This window comes from Scylla paramamosain, chromosome 2 (genome assembly GCF_035594125.1).
Source record: "Scylla paramamosain isolate STU-SP2022 chromosome 2, ASM3559412v1, whole genome shotgun sequence".
NCBI classification, from domain to species: Eukaryota; Metazoa; Arthropoda; class Malacostraca; order Decapoda; family Portunidae; genus Scylla; species Scylla paramamosain.
In genome coordinates this window covers 3,357,501-3,370,000 of record NC_087152.1, presented here as the reverse complement: position 1 = coordinate 3,370,000, position 12,500 = coordinate 3,357,501, and positions in this window count along the sequence as shown.

Below are 12,500 nucleotides of genomic sequence, written 5' to 3'. Positions count from 1 at the left end.
CACCAAGCCATGTATTAATAAGCACTTTCCATCCACCATGGCACCAAGAATTTGCGAATTTCAACCGATGAAGCGCCCAGAGATACGTAACCACTCCCGCACAGGGTTTAGAGGCGCGAGGCAACCTGTATCGCCATGTCTACAGGATAATTCTGTATGACCATTTCCAAGTTCCTCAGGTTGTCATGTAAACTATTTTCTAGTTCTTTACTTTGGCATATAAGGGAAATGTAATCTGGGAATGGTAAGAGGACGGCATAAATGTTTCACAGGTTATTTGCATTAATTCATCTACCTGTAAGATGATACTGATTTGTTTTTTTTTTTCCTTTTATTTTTATGTATTATAGTAAGCTTGAGATTTTCCCTTTTCGTGGGGAGGATGGAGAGCAGGGAGATGAAAAGGCTATACAAGATGAAAAGGCTACACAAGAGGAAAACTTAATGGAAATCTTTGCTGTGGAGAAGGTTCACGATAACATTACCACGTAAACCTGCCCCCTTGAAGCCACAATCTTCAAGAAACAATTACTATGGATTTTTTTATAATTTTCTATATAGCAAGATACTTGTGGAAGCTCATAGTCTAATATTTGCCTCGGTCTCTACACCACAACCTGGACTAAGGACGAGCGAATGAACAGAAGCCGAGTCGTCAATGAACTTGTCCATCTGCCTGCCTGTCTGTCCATCCACCTAATTGTCTGTCTGGCTGTTTGTCTGTATGCCTGCCTAAACACCCATCAACTTGCCTTCGTGCTTGCTTGTGTGTGTTTGTCTGCATAATTACCTGCTTGTCTGCTCCTCCATTTGTTTACCAATCTTTCTGCCATCACCTATCTGTCTGTTTAGTTGCCTATCTGCCTGTCTAACTGCCTGCCTGCGCCCACATTCACTTGCTTCCTTACTGTGCGAATGTTTCTCCTCCTGTCTGGTTGCCTGTATGCTTGCCTGCCCGTTTGTCCATCCGTCTGTCAGCTTGCCCACCCGCCAGCTTGTCTGCATGTACAGTATGTCTATCAATCAGCTTGTCTGCCTGTCTGTATGCCTGTTCACCTGTCTTAGTACTTATCTGTCCCCCTGTCTGCCTGCAACCATATTAATCTGTATGTCCGTCTGTCTGTACACCCCTCTACCCGCTGTTCATCTGTCCCCTTCTGTGTGCCTTTATTCGTCTGTCTGTCCGTTCTCTTGTCTGCCTGCAAGCCTACCTGTGTGTATGTCCGTCTGCCTGCCTGCCTGCCTTCCTGCCTGCCTACCTGCCTGCCCGCATGCCTACATGTCTGCCCAACCGCCAGCCTGTCACGTCAAGGTTGCAGGGTCGGTTGGTCATGACGCAACTCATCCCATCATTACAAAAGGTCAAAAGTAGCAACAGTAAGTACAAACACCAAGGGGGAGAGAGAGAGAGAGAGAGAGAGAGAGAGAGAGAGAGAGAGAGAGAGAGAGAGAGAGAGAGAGAGAGAGAGAGAGAGAGAGAGAGAGAGAGAGAGAGAAGGAAAAAAAAAAGTATCGTAAATAATTCAACAAACTAGTCGGCTTTTGTCCACTTATGGAAGCTCAGATCATGCAACTGACTGACTGACTGCTGCTAGTGAAGTACGTACAAATATTTTACATTTTATTTATGTATATGCAATTTTCATGGGAGGTATGTGTGTGTGTGTGTGTGTGTGTGTGTGTGTGTGTGTGTGTGTGTGTGTGTGTATGTCTGTGTGTGCTTGAAAGCCTGAATTAGTCAAGAGCGTAAGTTTTTGTTAATAAGAGAGAGAGAGAGAGAGAGAGAGAGAGAGAGAGAGAGAGAGAGAGAGAGAGAGAGAGAGAGAGAGAGAGAGAGAGAGAGAGAGAGAGAAAATCAAACCTTAGAAGAGCAGGAAATTATACAGTATTATAAAATTTCCATCAAATATCAAGAAATTTCCTTTAAAACTGAACGCCACTGCAAGATAAAAAAAATACTAATGAAGAGTAGTAGTAGTGATGATGAAATGCTTAAATAGGGTCATTATAGTGTTATGATAATGATATACTGTAGTGATGATAGTGATGTTCCTGATGAGGATGCAGTATAGTGGCCACGTATGTATGTATGTGTGTAAGAGTCCATACTTACTAGCTGTCTTGCCAATAGTGGTAATTATAGACGTGGTGGTTGGGATGATGGCAGTGGAAGGATGGTGGTTACGCTCCGATAAATTATAGGCTATGATAACTGCAGCAGTGACCTGTATAATTAGGGTGTTTTGAGGTGGTGACGATGATGGTGATTCAGGGATATGATGGTGAGGGCGTTGGGCGTCATGTAGTAGTAGTAGTAGTAGTGGTGGTGGTGGTGGTAGTGGTGGTGGTGATGATAGTGGACAGTGGTGGTAGCGGCGATAATGCCTGTGGTTTTAGTAGCGGTGGTGGTGGTGGTGGAGACGATGGTGGTGGTGATAGTAGTGCCGGTGCTGATAATCGTGGTAGCGGTAGTGATGGTGGTGTCGGTAGGTCTTGAAAGTAGTAGTAGTAGTAGTAGTAGTAGTAGCAGCAAACACAGTGATCATTAAGACACGATGACAGGAAAACAAAATCATGAAGAAGTCGGTGGAGGAGTGGCTGGCTATGATTGCGGGCAGGAGGAGGAGGAGGAGGTGGTGGTGGTGGTCGTGTGGTGTTGTGTGGTGGTGTGTAGTGGAGGATGATATTAGAAGGACTTGGCGGAGTGGTGTGGAGGCTACGGACTGGTGACGGGTTGCCATGACAACGACCGACCAACTCTGTGCTCGCCCCGCTATCAGCTGATCACCTGGCACGTCGCCCTCGCCAGCCAGCACCCCGCACCCTCCCTCCCTGCCGCCTCACACACACACACACACACACGCAGCGCCCCTCACTGCCTCCCGCTTTCCCTGTCCACTACTCCACGTTAACCCTGCTCCTGTCCCACTCCACAGTCCTTCTCCACTTCCTCCTATTCTCTCTCTCTCTCTCTGGAAACAAATAATAACAATAAGTCTCTTCTCATCGTCCTTTCCTTCCCTTTAAATGTTTATTGCTTATGAAACTCGGGCGAGGTTTTAAACAATCACATTTATAATTTCTGTCATATTCAGTCACAGCTCGAGGCTTCACGGTAATGCTAGCACGTACAACAACCTCCTCTCGTGTGTGTGTGTGTGTGTGTGAGTGGCTAGTCTATGTACGTATGTAATGTAGTCAACAATTTCATTTCAGAGTTCAGTAGTAGTCGACATTACGAGTCGTGTGGTGGCTTTTCATAATTTAATTGAATCGTTTAGTTTCTCTCTCTCTCTCTCTCTCTCTCTCTCTCTCTCTCTGAGTGTGCCGGCCCTTACATTGTGATTATTGTACACTACGATTATATGAGTATGCTGAGCTCCATTGTGGCGGCACCTCGTTTTCTTTCCGTATTTTTTTGTTAAGTATTGATGTGTTGTTATGGGGCTCGTGCCGCTCAGTGCAGGTGTGTATGTGTGTGTGTGTGTGTGTGTGTGTGTTCGCTTGTACTGTGGCCGCCCTCAGTTTGTTTCTTTTCGAGTGTTTTTCGTTGGCGTGTTTTTTTGGGGGGTGTGCGTTGCTCGGCAGTGTTGCGAGTCAGCGATGGTGTCGTTCCTCAGTGTTGTTTGTGGAGAGTTGCTATTCCCCAGTGTTCAGGAATCTTTGTGTTGTTTTTTTCCCCCGAATTGTTGATTGTCAATGTCATGGCGCTTGTTTTTTTTTTTTTTTTTTAGTTATGTTGTTCATCAGCGTTGTTCGTTAGTGTTATGGCGCCTCTGTGTTGTTTTATGTAAGAGTTTTGTCGAGTATTTGTGTTGCAGAGAATCAATGTTGCTTTTCACCTCTGGTCGTTGTGGTGCACCAGTGTTGTGGCGTCTCTGTGGTATTCTCTGAGTGCTGGTGTGCATCAGTCTATTGGTCAGTGTTGAGTGGTCCAACATCAAAGTGTGTGTTGGTACGAGAGGTATGCAGTCGTCACGGCGGCGCCACAGAGGGTGCCCGCCGCTGCGTGGACCTGCCAGGCATCAAGGCCTCGCCGACGCAGCCTCTCCCTCCTCCGCCGTCTCTGGCTGATTTACAGAACAAAATCAATGGTGTGAATCTGTGCAGTGCTTCGTGCTGCGGAGGTGCTAATTTGTGAGGGGGTCGTGCGAGGGGAAGAGAGACTCCACGCCAAGCGGCCGCCCCGCACTCAGACCATCCTCCCCCTTCTCCTCCTCCTCCTCCTCCTCACCTTCACTATTTAAAACGCTTCGACGCTTTTTTTTTTTTTTTTCCTGTCTGACTTTGTGCCGGTATGCCTCCCTCGCCTCATTAAGTTCCAGCACCTGAAGCAGAAGAGTCAGATCTAAAGACTGTGGCTCGAGTCACCAAATTGCGGAGCCGTCAAGTCTCTAAATTATCATCCAAAATATTTTTTCCCCGCCACGGACGTTCAATTCGTATTCAGGGAGGAGGTGAGGGTAATGATATAACTGCTAGGTAAATTGTGAGTTATTTTCCCACTGGTCTTACTTTTCCTGCAGACTTGGACACCTGTGTTGGGTCTGGTGCTTTTCCTCTGACTTAATTCCAGGGTGGAAGACACAAACTTCCTTAACCATTCCCCGGATTCGGTAAAACTTCCCAGCACTGCCCCCGCTGCTCCTCCGTCAGCCTTCATCTTCCGCGTGGGTCAGTCCGGACCTCCAGGAACGAGGCTAATATGTTATAATTACCCGCCTGCAGGATAATGGGAGAATATTAAATACAAATGAGGAGAGGTAATGGACGAGTTAATTAATTAATAGGGCGGGAGGGAAGCGGTCGTGCGCAGTAAGGCCCCACACAGCCAAGGTGGCGAGGCAGCTCCAAGGCCACGCCGAGGCCTTCCCTCCCCTCCTCCCTCCCTCTGCCATCGCCGAGTTAGCAAAGCGCCTCGTATCGGCAAGTTTTCAATCTCAGAACATCTTAGACCGTGTTCTTGGTCTTCAAAAGCGCAGCATTCCTTGTGATCATGAATAACGCCCCCAGCACATCTTGCAGCCTCAGAACGCCTCGGTACAGTCCCTGGCCCGCCACACGCACGTAAACACAAATAAAAGCAATGAAAGTCAGCTTCACTGTGGCCGATCGATTTTCCAAAGCTATTTTCCTCGTCCTTTACCTCCTCGCTCCGTCCTTCGCTCGCTGCCCAGCTTTATTTCTTTTCAAGTCAGCTGGTCAAGTTCTTTTTCCGTCCTATTTCTCAGTCCTTCCTGGGAACAATTCCTGTTATTTTTCAGTTCTTCCTGGGAACAATTCCTGTGCTGGTCTTTATCTTGGTCATACAGTGTTGCGCAATCAATGCACAGCCTTGGAACACACTTGTCTAATACTCCCTCTCATGCAGTTACAGCTACGTCGCCTAACGCACACAGTATAAGCACATTAAATGAATCTAGACAAATGAATAAAAAGATGGATACATAATTTATACCTACCTACCTACTTACCTACCTACCTACCTATCTACCTATATATACACACATACATATGTACGCACATAATACATGCCTGCTGTATACATAGTACGTACATAAAGAGAAACAAGCTGACAGGCAAACATGCTGGCAGGCAGGCAGGCAGGCAGGCAGGCAGGCAGGCAGGCAAAAAGACAGAGACAGACAAACAGAAATGCATGCCTAAATGCAAAAATGATAGAAGGTGATGGAAGAAAATGCAATATTCTAAACAGAAATAACAATAAAGAATTTTCCCAGCAGCAGGGAACAAAAACAGAGACGTGCACAACCACCGCTGCACAGCTGAGTGGACGCGCCCCGCATTCAAGTCCCTTCAGCTGCGCAGAATTTTTTTTAACGCCATCGAGCGAAACACTCACTGACATCACGAGCCGCACGACGCTCAGACTCACTACAGGCGACTCCTATCAGTACTGCGCCGTGGAAAATAATAATAAAAAAAAGCAAGCAGCACGCTAGCGCCAGCACGGACTAAAGCCGACCACTGGAACCTTTTCAAGATACGCAGTCTTTAAGGGCACACAGGGATCCTACACGAACCAGCAGAACACCGAAAGCACCTGCATACATCCACACACAGAAAGATAGAAACAGACATATGTAGAGAAATTCGTTAAAGGACACAGGTAGCGAAAGACAGATGGTCACAACTTGCAGAGGACGCAGCGGAGAGACAGACAAATAGCCAGAACGTCACTTGGAAAACAAATGACACAAAACGGAGAGAGACAGCCAGCCGGAACCTCATGCAGAGAACGAATTAGAAAGATATTGGCAGACAGACAGCAAAAACTTCCTTTAGAGAACGTACTCGTATTGTATGACCAAGAAAGGAACGTGGAACAGCATGGGGCGGTGAGGGCAGGAAAGCACCACGGACAGGCACAGCAGGGAGTAGAAGCTCTTGTTTACCCACCCCTGTCTACACGTGCGGTTGACATGGGCGGGGTCGCGGGCAGCCTTATTGGCGTGACCTCAGTGATCCACGTTATTCTCATCAAGGAGAGTGTGACCTCTGATAGTGATGCAACCTAACGCGGCTTTGCCATTTTAGATAATTAGTAAAGGAATATGAACCCAGTAATTTTATGGCACAAATTATTATTTTTTATGTAAAGTATTATGAATATCGATTTGGTGTGTGTGTGTGTGTGTGTGTGTGTGTGTGTGTGTGTGTGTGTGTGTGTGTGTGTGTGGCTAGAACCAGACAACCTACACGTCCTTGTTCGTACCTTTACTTTGAGTCTTCCATGCCTTGAGAGTTTGGCAATTTCACTCAAACAAACTTTCAGCAAACTGTGTCAAGGAAGTTCTACGGAAGTGTTGAAAGAAAAAAAAAAAAAAAAAAACTAAAATTGATATCCGCATTATTGTTTTACGTTTTCCTTTTAAACCTTTAAACTGGAAAAGAGGAAAAAACTGAGGGTCACACATTGAAATCCTACACACACACACACACACACACACACACACAGAGAGAGAGAGAGAGAGAGAGAGAGAGAGAGAGAGAGAGAGAGAGAGAGAGAGAGAGAGAGAGAGAGAGAGAGAGAGAGAGAGAGAGAGAAAGTAGTCGTAGTAGTAGTAGTAGTCATCAAGCTCAGTAAAATATCGCCTGCCACAAGAGCGATTAGAGGTGAGAAACTAATTATATTCAAGTTAAGATAATGGCGAGAGAGTCCGTGGGAGGAGATTAATGGCATGAGGAGTGCTTAACTCAACCGTAATCAGCATACACGCTTCGCTCCTTGGCAGTAATCGACGCATGGGCCGCGCACCTCACACGGGAGAAAGCTTGGCCATGTATGGTAATGAAGTGGAGTTCAGGAATAAAAAAAAAGAAAAAAAAGAAAGAAAAAAAAATGCAGCAAAAACACTCGACTGGGTTCGCTCCGCTTAACCTGCTGGGAACCGTACGAGAGAGAGAGGAAATAGTGAAGTCTCAGTTTAAATTGCTGATAATAGTTAAATATGCTTCGCCACCTTTAAGTTAACCCTTTCCCTGTGATTTGATTCACTGCACTAAGGACAGTGTAGGAAGCCTTTATAAGCGTCTACAAGAAAGAGAAGGGGGGGGGGTTAGAAGAACAAGTGTTTGGAATTTCTAGTTAGTTTAGTGTTTAGAAGTGGCTGAAGAGCAAGATGAAATGTCTCACAGTGCTCAGTGGTTCAGGAAAGACGAGCCATATAGCAGTGAAAGGTTTAATTAAAGGGTTATGCGTTGTGGTTATCAGTGGTTAGTTAGTCGCAGCCAGAGAGGAAATAGTGATGTCTTAGTTGGGATTGCTAAGAAAGGTTAGGAATGCCAAGCCACCACTGAGAGAGAGAGAGAGAGAGAGAGAGAGAGAGAGAGAGAGAGAGAGAGAGAGAGAGAGAGAGAGAGAGAGAGAGAGAGAGAGAGAGAGAGAGAGATAGTTACTTATGTGTTATAGTAAGTCAAAGTAAGAGGCGAAGTAATGAAGTCTTAGTTAAGATTCCTCCCATGAACGGTAAATAAAAATGTTAGATGACAACTGAGGAAGAAAGAGCTATAGTTATAATTATCGTTAGTTGGTCCGAGTAGGAGAGGAAATACTGATGTTAGTTACAGTACTCCTTAACGGTTATGTACGCCAAACAACCACTGAGGAAGGGAAGAGTTATAGTAAGTCAGATAGTTAGATCGAAATTGGGTGTTTAGAAATCTTGTTTGAGGTTCTAAGAAAGATTGATGAACCAGGATACTAACATGGGCAACCACTAGGAGAGAATGGAGTAACAGATTAGTAGAGATGAGAGGAATACATTTGTCGAGGAATAAGATTAAATAAAATGTTTTCAAATTTAGGAGTACAAACATATAACTTCTATTTTCCTTCTTTGGTTTGAGTTTTTGACACTCGATATAACACAATGGAGAACTTAAGTCTGACTGGCAAGACTGAAAGAACAAGAGGAAGAGGCAGACCTAGAGTAGAGTTTACGGATGAACTGGTGAGGACTACTGGTATGAGAGTCAGCGCTGCTAAACTACTGCCAATGACGAGAGAGCGAAGAGAGTGAGTGGTCTGCCATGGTTGCTTTCGTCTTCAGGGGCACGGCACGGTAGTAAGCAAGTAATAACACATGTGAGTGCGTTTATGTAAGATTTCCATAATTTCGTGATGTATCCGTTGATTAAGAATGAACAGATACTTTTATTATGTTGTCTGTACATCCATATTTACTTCCTACAATAAAGTCAAAATGTGAGGCAAGATAACAACAGTATTTTCAAGGGATGTTTAAATTTAATACCTCAAGCACATCTATAATGGACACACACACACACACACACACACACACACACACACACACCATGACAACCAAGCTGCTATAGTTCACCACACCCTCTCTCTCTCTCTCTCTCTCAACACTGCTGCTCACGTCCCTCAAACCAAACCAACACAAAGCCTCGGGGGAAGGAAATGCGTGTCTTCTCTACGAACCAGTTTCTGAGATCAAGGTTTTGAAGGTCAGGGAAACTCGAATGTCCTGCCGCACCTCATTGAGTACTGTGATTATAGTCTTCCTGGCGGGAGTTATCTGGCGACGACGGTATGAAATTATTACTCATGTTGTGCATTTGCGAGTAGTGAAGTCATAAAAAGTAAATCACCACGCAATCCTCGTTAAAATAAGTATCGACGTAATAATCAATAATGTGAAATGTAACGAGCTTAATATACATTTTGAGCGTTTCGTCGGTTTGAGGCAACTTCGGTTACATTAACTTTCTGCCAACAGCGTCATGGAAATTCAGTGGAAGTGTTTAAAGAAGAAAAAAAGTTGCCTTCGATTTCCTGTTTAATTTGAATTGAGGAAAATACCAAAAGAGAAATCGTTTTCCAAGTATTTTTTTTATAAGTCATATTTAAATAGCAAGGAATAAAATCTTGAAGTGCTGTATTCATGTTTATCCGAGAGTGAGGAAACGGACAATTATATGCAGATACCGATTTCTATGTATTCAAACACCTACTTAGCAGCGAGACACGAACACGACGCGACTAATGAAAGTGTTGCGGAAGTGCTTCATTTGTGTCATCGTATAGCAGACAGCCATTCATGAACCCCAAGAATAAATGTTTGATTCCTTCAGAGTGAGCACACCTTAACGATGGATGGCTCATGATTAATCTTGCACCAGTTCACTCGGCGCGGGAAGCTGAGCCGGACCTTCCATCGCGCCATGAGGGACACACGCTCGTTGTGCGCGGCTCTTTCATTAATGGCCAGCTCATGACTTAACAGTGTCGCCGTGCCGCCCACTCCCGCTGCCCAAGCTGTGAATAGGTAATCGCTGTAGTGAAGCGAATTTAAGGAGAATCGGTTTTCTCAATTTTGGTGCAATGTGCTGAACATGTCCTGCGCCAGAACTGTCACTTTTATGTACTTGAGAGCCCTTCAGTTTTTCTTTTACTAGGGTTTTTCTTTATTCATTTATTCTTAAGCCTAGAGAGCCTTTATATTGTCGCCAAGACCATCAATTCCAGAAAGCATTGGTCACACTGACTTCATGCTCCGGTGTCATGCTCGCCGTTGAGACGCTGCACCAAATGCTGCCACAACCACTGACGTGCTCCGTCCATCTCAAACTTTAGGCACAGCAGAGGACGAGGTCAGGCCACAGAAGGCGCCGCATCTGAAGGTGTTTCCTGGAGCTGACCTGGCACGCCCAGTGTAGAGCAGCACGCAGCATGATGATGAACCACTAATGAGGAAGGAGGTTTTCCTTTATATTGGCTTTCGTTCTTGTTCGAAACTCCGCTTGATTTACGACCATCGCTTGTTAAAAGAAAACATATTTTCCAAGATTTATAACTTGAAAGCAAATTAACGGTAAATATGTCCGTTGTTGGCGGGATACACGGGCCGACTTATTTAGCTGCCAGTATAATTTGTCTCGAAGTTTATACCCGCGTATATTAGAAACGATGTATAGCTCAATATTTAAAGATATCTTTAAGATACCTTGCTCCTCACTGTCGCTTGAGGACACTCTTGGTTTGCCAACCACTTCAAGAAAACGCTTATGTAACGAACCACGATTATACCAAAGGTTGAAAGAATCCAATTATTTTTCCTTCGTTTCTCAAAATTCTGCTTCGTGTCCCGTGCCATTATTGCGTTCTCTTCTGCTTGTTTCCAAAGGGTAACACTCTTCCCTTTCACTTCCGAATGACACGAACACGACTGTCATCGTGTCATCGAATCTTCTTACATTCAGCAGCTCACTGGGTGTGTGTACTCGTCACATTTCATTTTCAATTCGTCTTCAGTAGCTCATCGACAGTCACTTCTCCCTTCCTGGTAAGACAACCACTCTGCACCTTCACGCATCGGGACACTTAACCTCACAATGATTAAATACGTTAAAAACAATATTCGTGCATGTACGTTAGTGTACCGTGGGAGTTCTGGCATCTCCAAATCAAACACTGCTCCCTGAGTCATAACACCACGCCAGCGTTACCTTAGACTGAGGACATACACATACTCGTAACTATATAGACTGAGGGCGATCCTTGCTTCACTGTACGAGCTAAAAGTGAACCCAGCGGTATGACAACGCATTCGAAACCCCACCACACTCCACATTGCAAACACGTCCCATGAACATTAAGGTGACAACACATGAGAGGTGTAAATCAAATGCCACGCCTTAGTTGCTATGCACACCTCCACAGTTAATGGCGGCACCTCCCTGCGGCACACCACACTCTCCTCAGGAATGCCAAATGTACGTCCTAAACAGGTGTTCACACAACTCTATCACTCCTACCTCTCAGTTTTTTATTTGTTTATTTAATTAAACTATTATTATTTATTTATAATTATCTATTTATTTTTTTGGGGGGCAAGGGATCTCACTTGTACATGCATGCACTACTCATCATCATCATCATTATCATCATCATCATCATCGTTATCATTATCCCATAATTTTACTGCAGGACAAGAAAAATGAGTAAATGAGTAATGAGGACAAGTAAAAAATGAGTACAGGTTATTCAAATGTTGTTAACTGAGACCGTACAAACCCTCTCACGCTGCGGGTTCTCTCGGTTTGAGCGTCGCGTCTTACAGAACCTTCACCCGTTCCGCAGAAACCGAAACATAAGTAGATTACCAATTTCGTTAAGAATCCCAAAGCATTACAAACAATACCACTTAACACACTTCTCATAAGACTGATTCTTCCTTATATATTGAGTGGCAGGTAAGAATCCATTTGATAATAATCTGGTCCCTTCTCCGTCCTTTCCCAGTACCACAAGGCACAACAAGTCTCCATACACGTCAGCAAGAGAAGAATCCACACCACACTGAAAGTTTGAGCGGAGCAGCACAGGGAGGGGGAGAGGGTGGTGATGTACACATTCCTGCCGCGACCAAGGGAAGGAATAAAAGAAGAGCGGCTGACTCAAGACACGATTCCCTTGCATGTCAAAAAAAAACTCTTATCGCCAGTCAGTGGAAAGCCGCACCTCACTCTTATAATACGAGAGATAACACGCATCTCTTAATTCCCAAATCTGTCTTGCTATTACGGAAAGTATTATCACTGCAATCTTTCACTATATTCTTGTGATTGTTGAGGAAATATGGCGTTTCACTTCTGTTATGGAAATTGGTTACGTTTTTCGTCCCCAGTACTTGTTTTTAAATGTAGGTTTCGAGGTAAATTTTCAGTATGGTTTGATGTTAAGTCTGACGTGAGTGGTATAAGTGTAAATAACATGAATAAATAGATACAATAAATAAATACAAACTCTGCTAACCCTACATTTTTCCTCCTTTTCCTCGCTATATGATCCCATTCTTAGGGCGTATTAGCCAATCAATCAATCAATCAATCACTCAATCAATCAATCACTCAATATCCTGCCACCACCCCCCACCACATCAACAATACAACACCCTTCATGCCGTCAACACCACACCCAACACCGCCACATCCTCTCTCGCCTTCTGGTT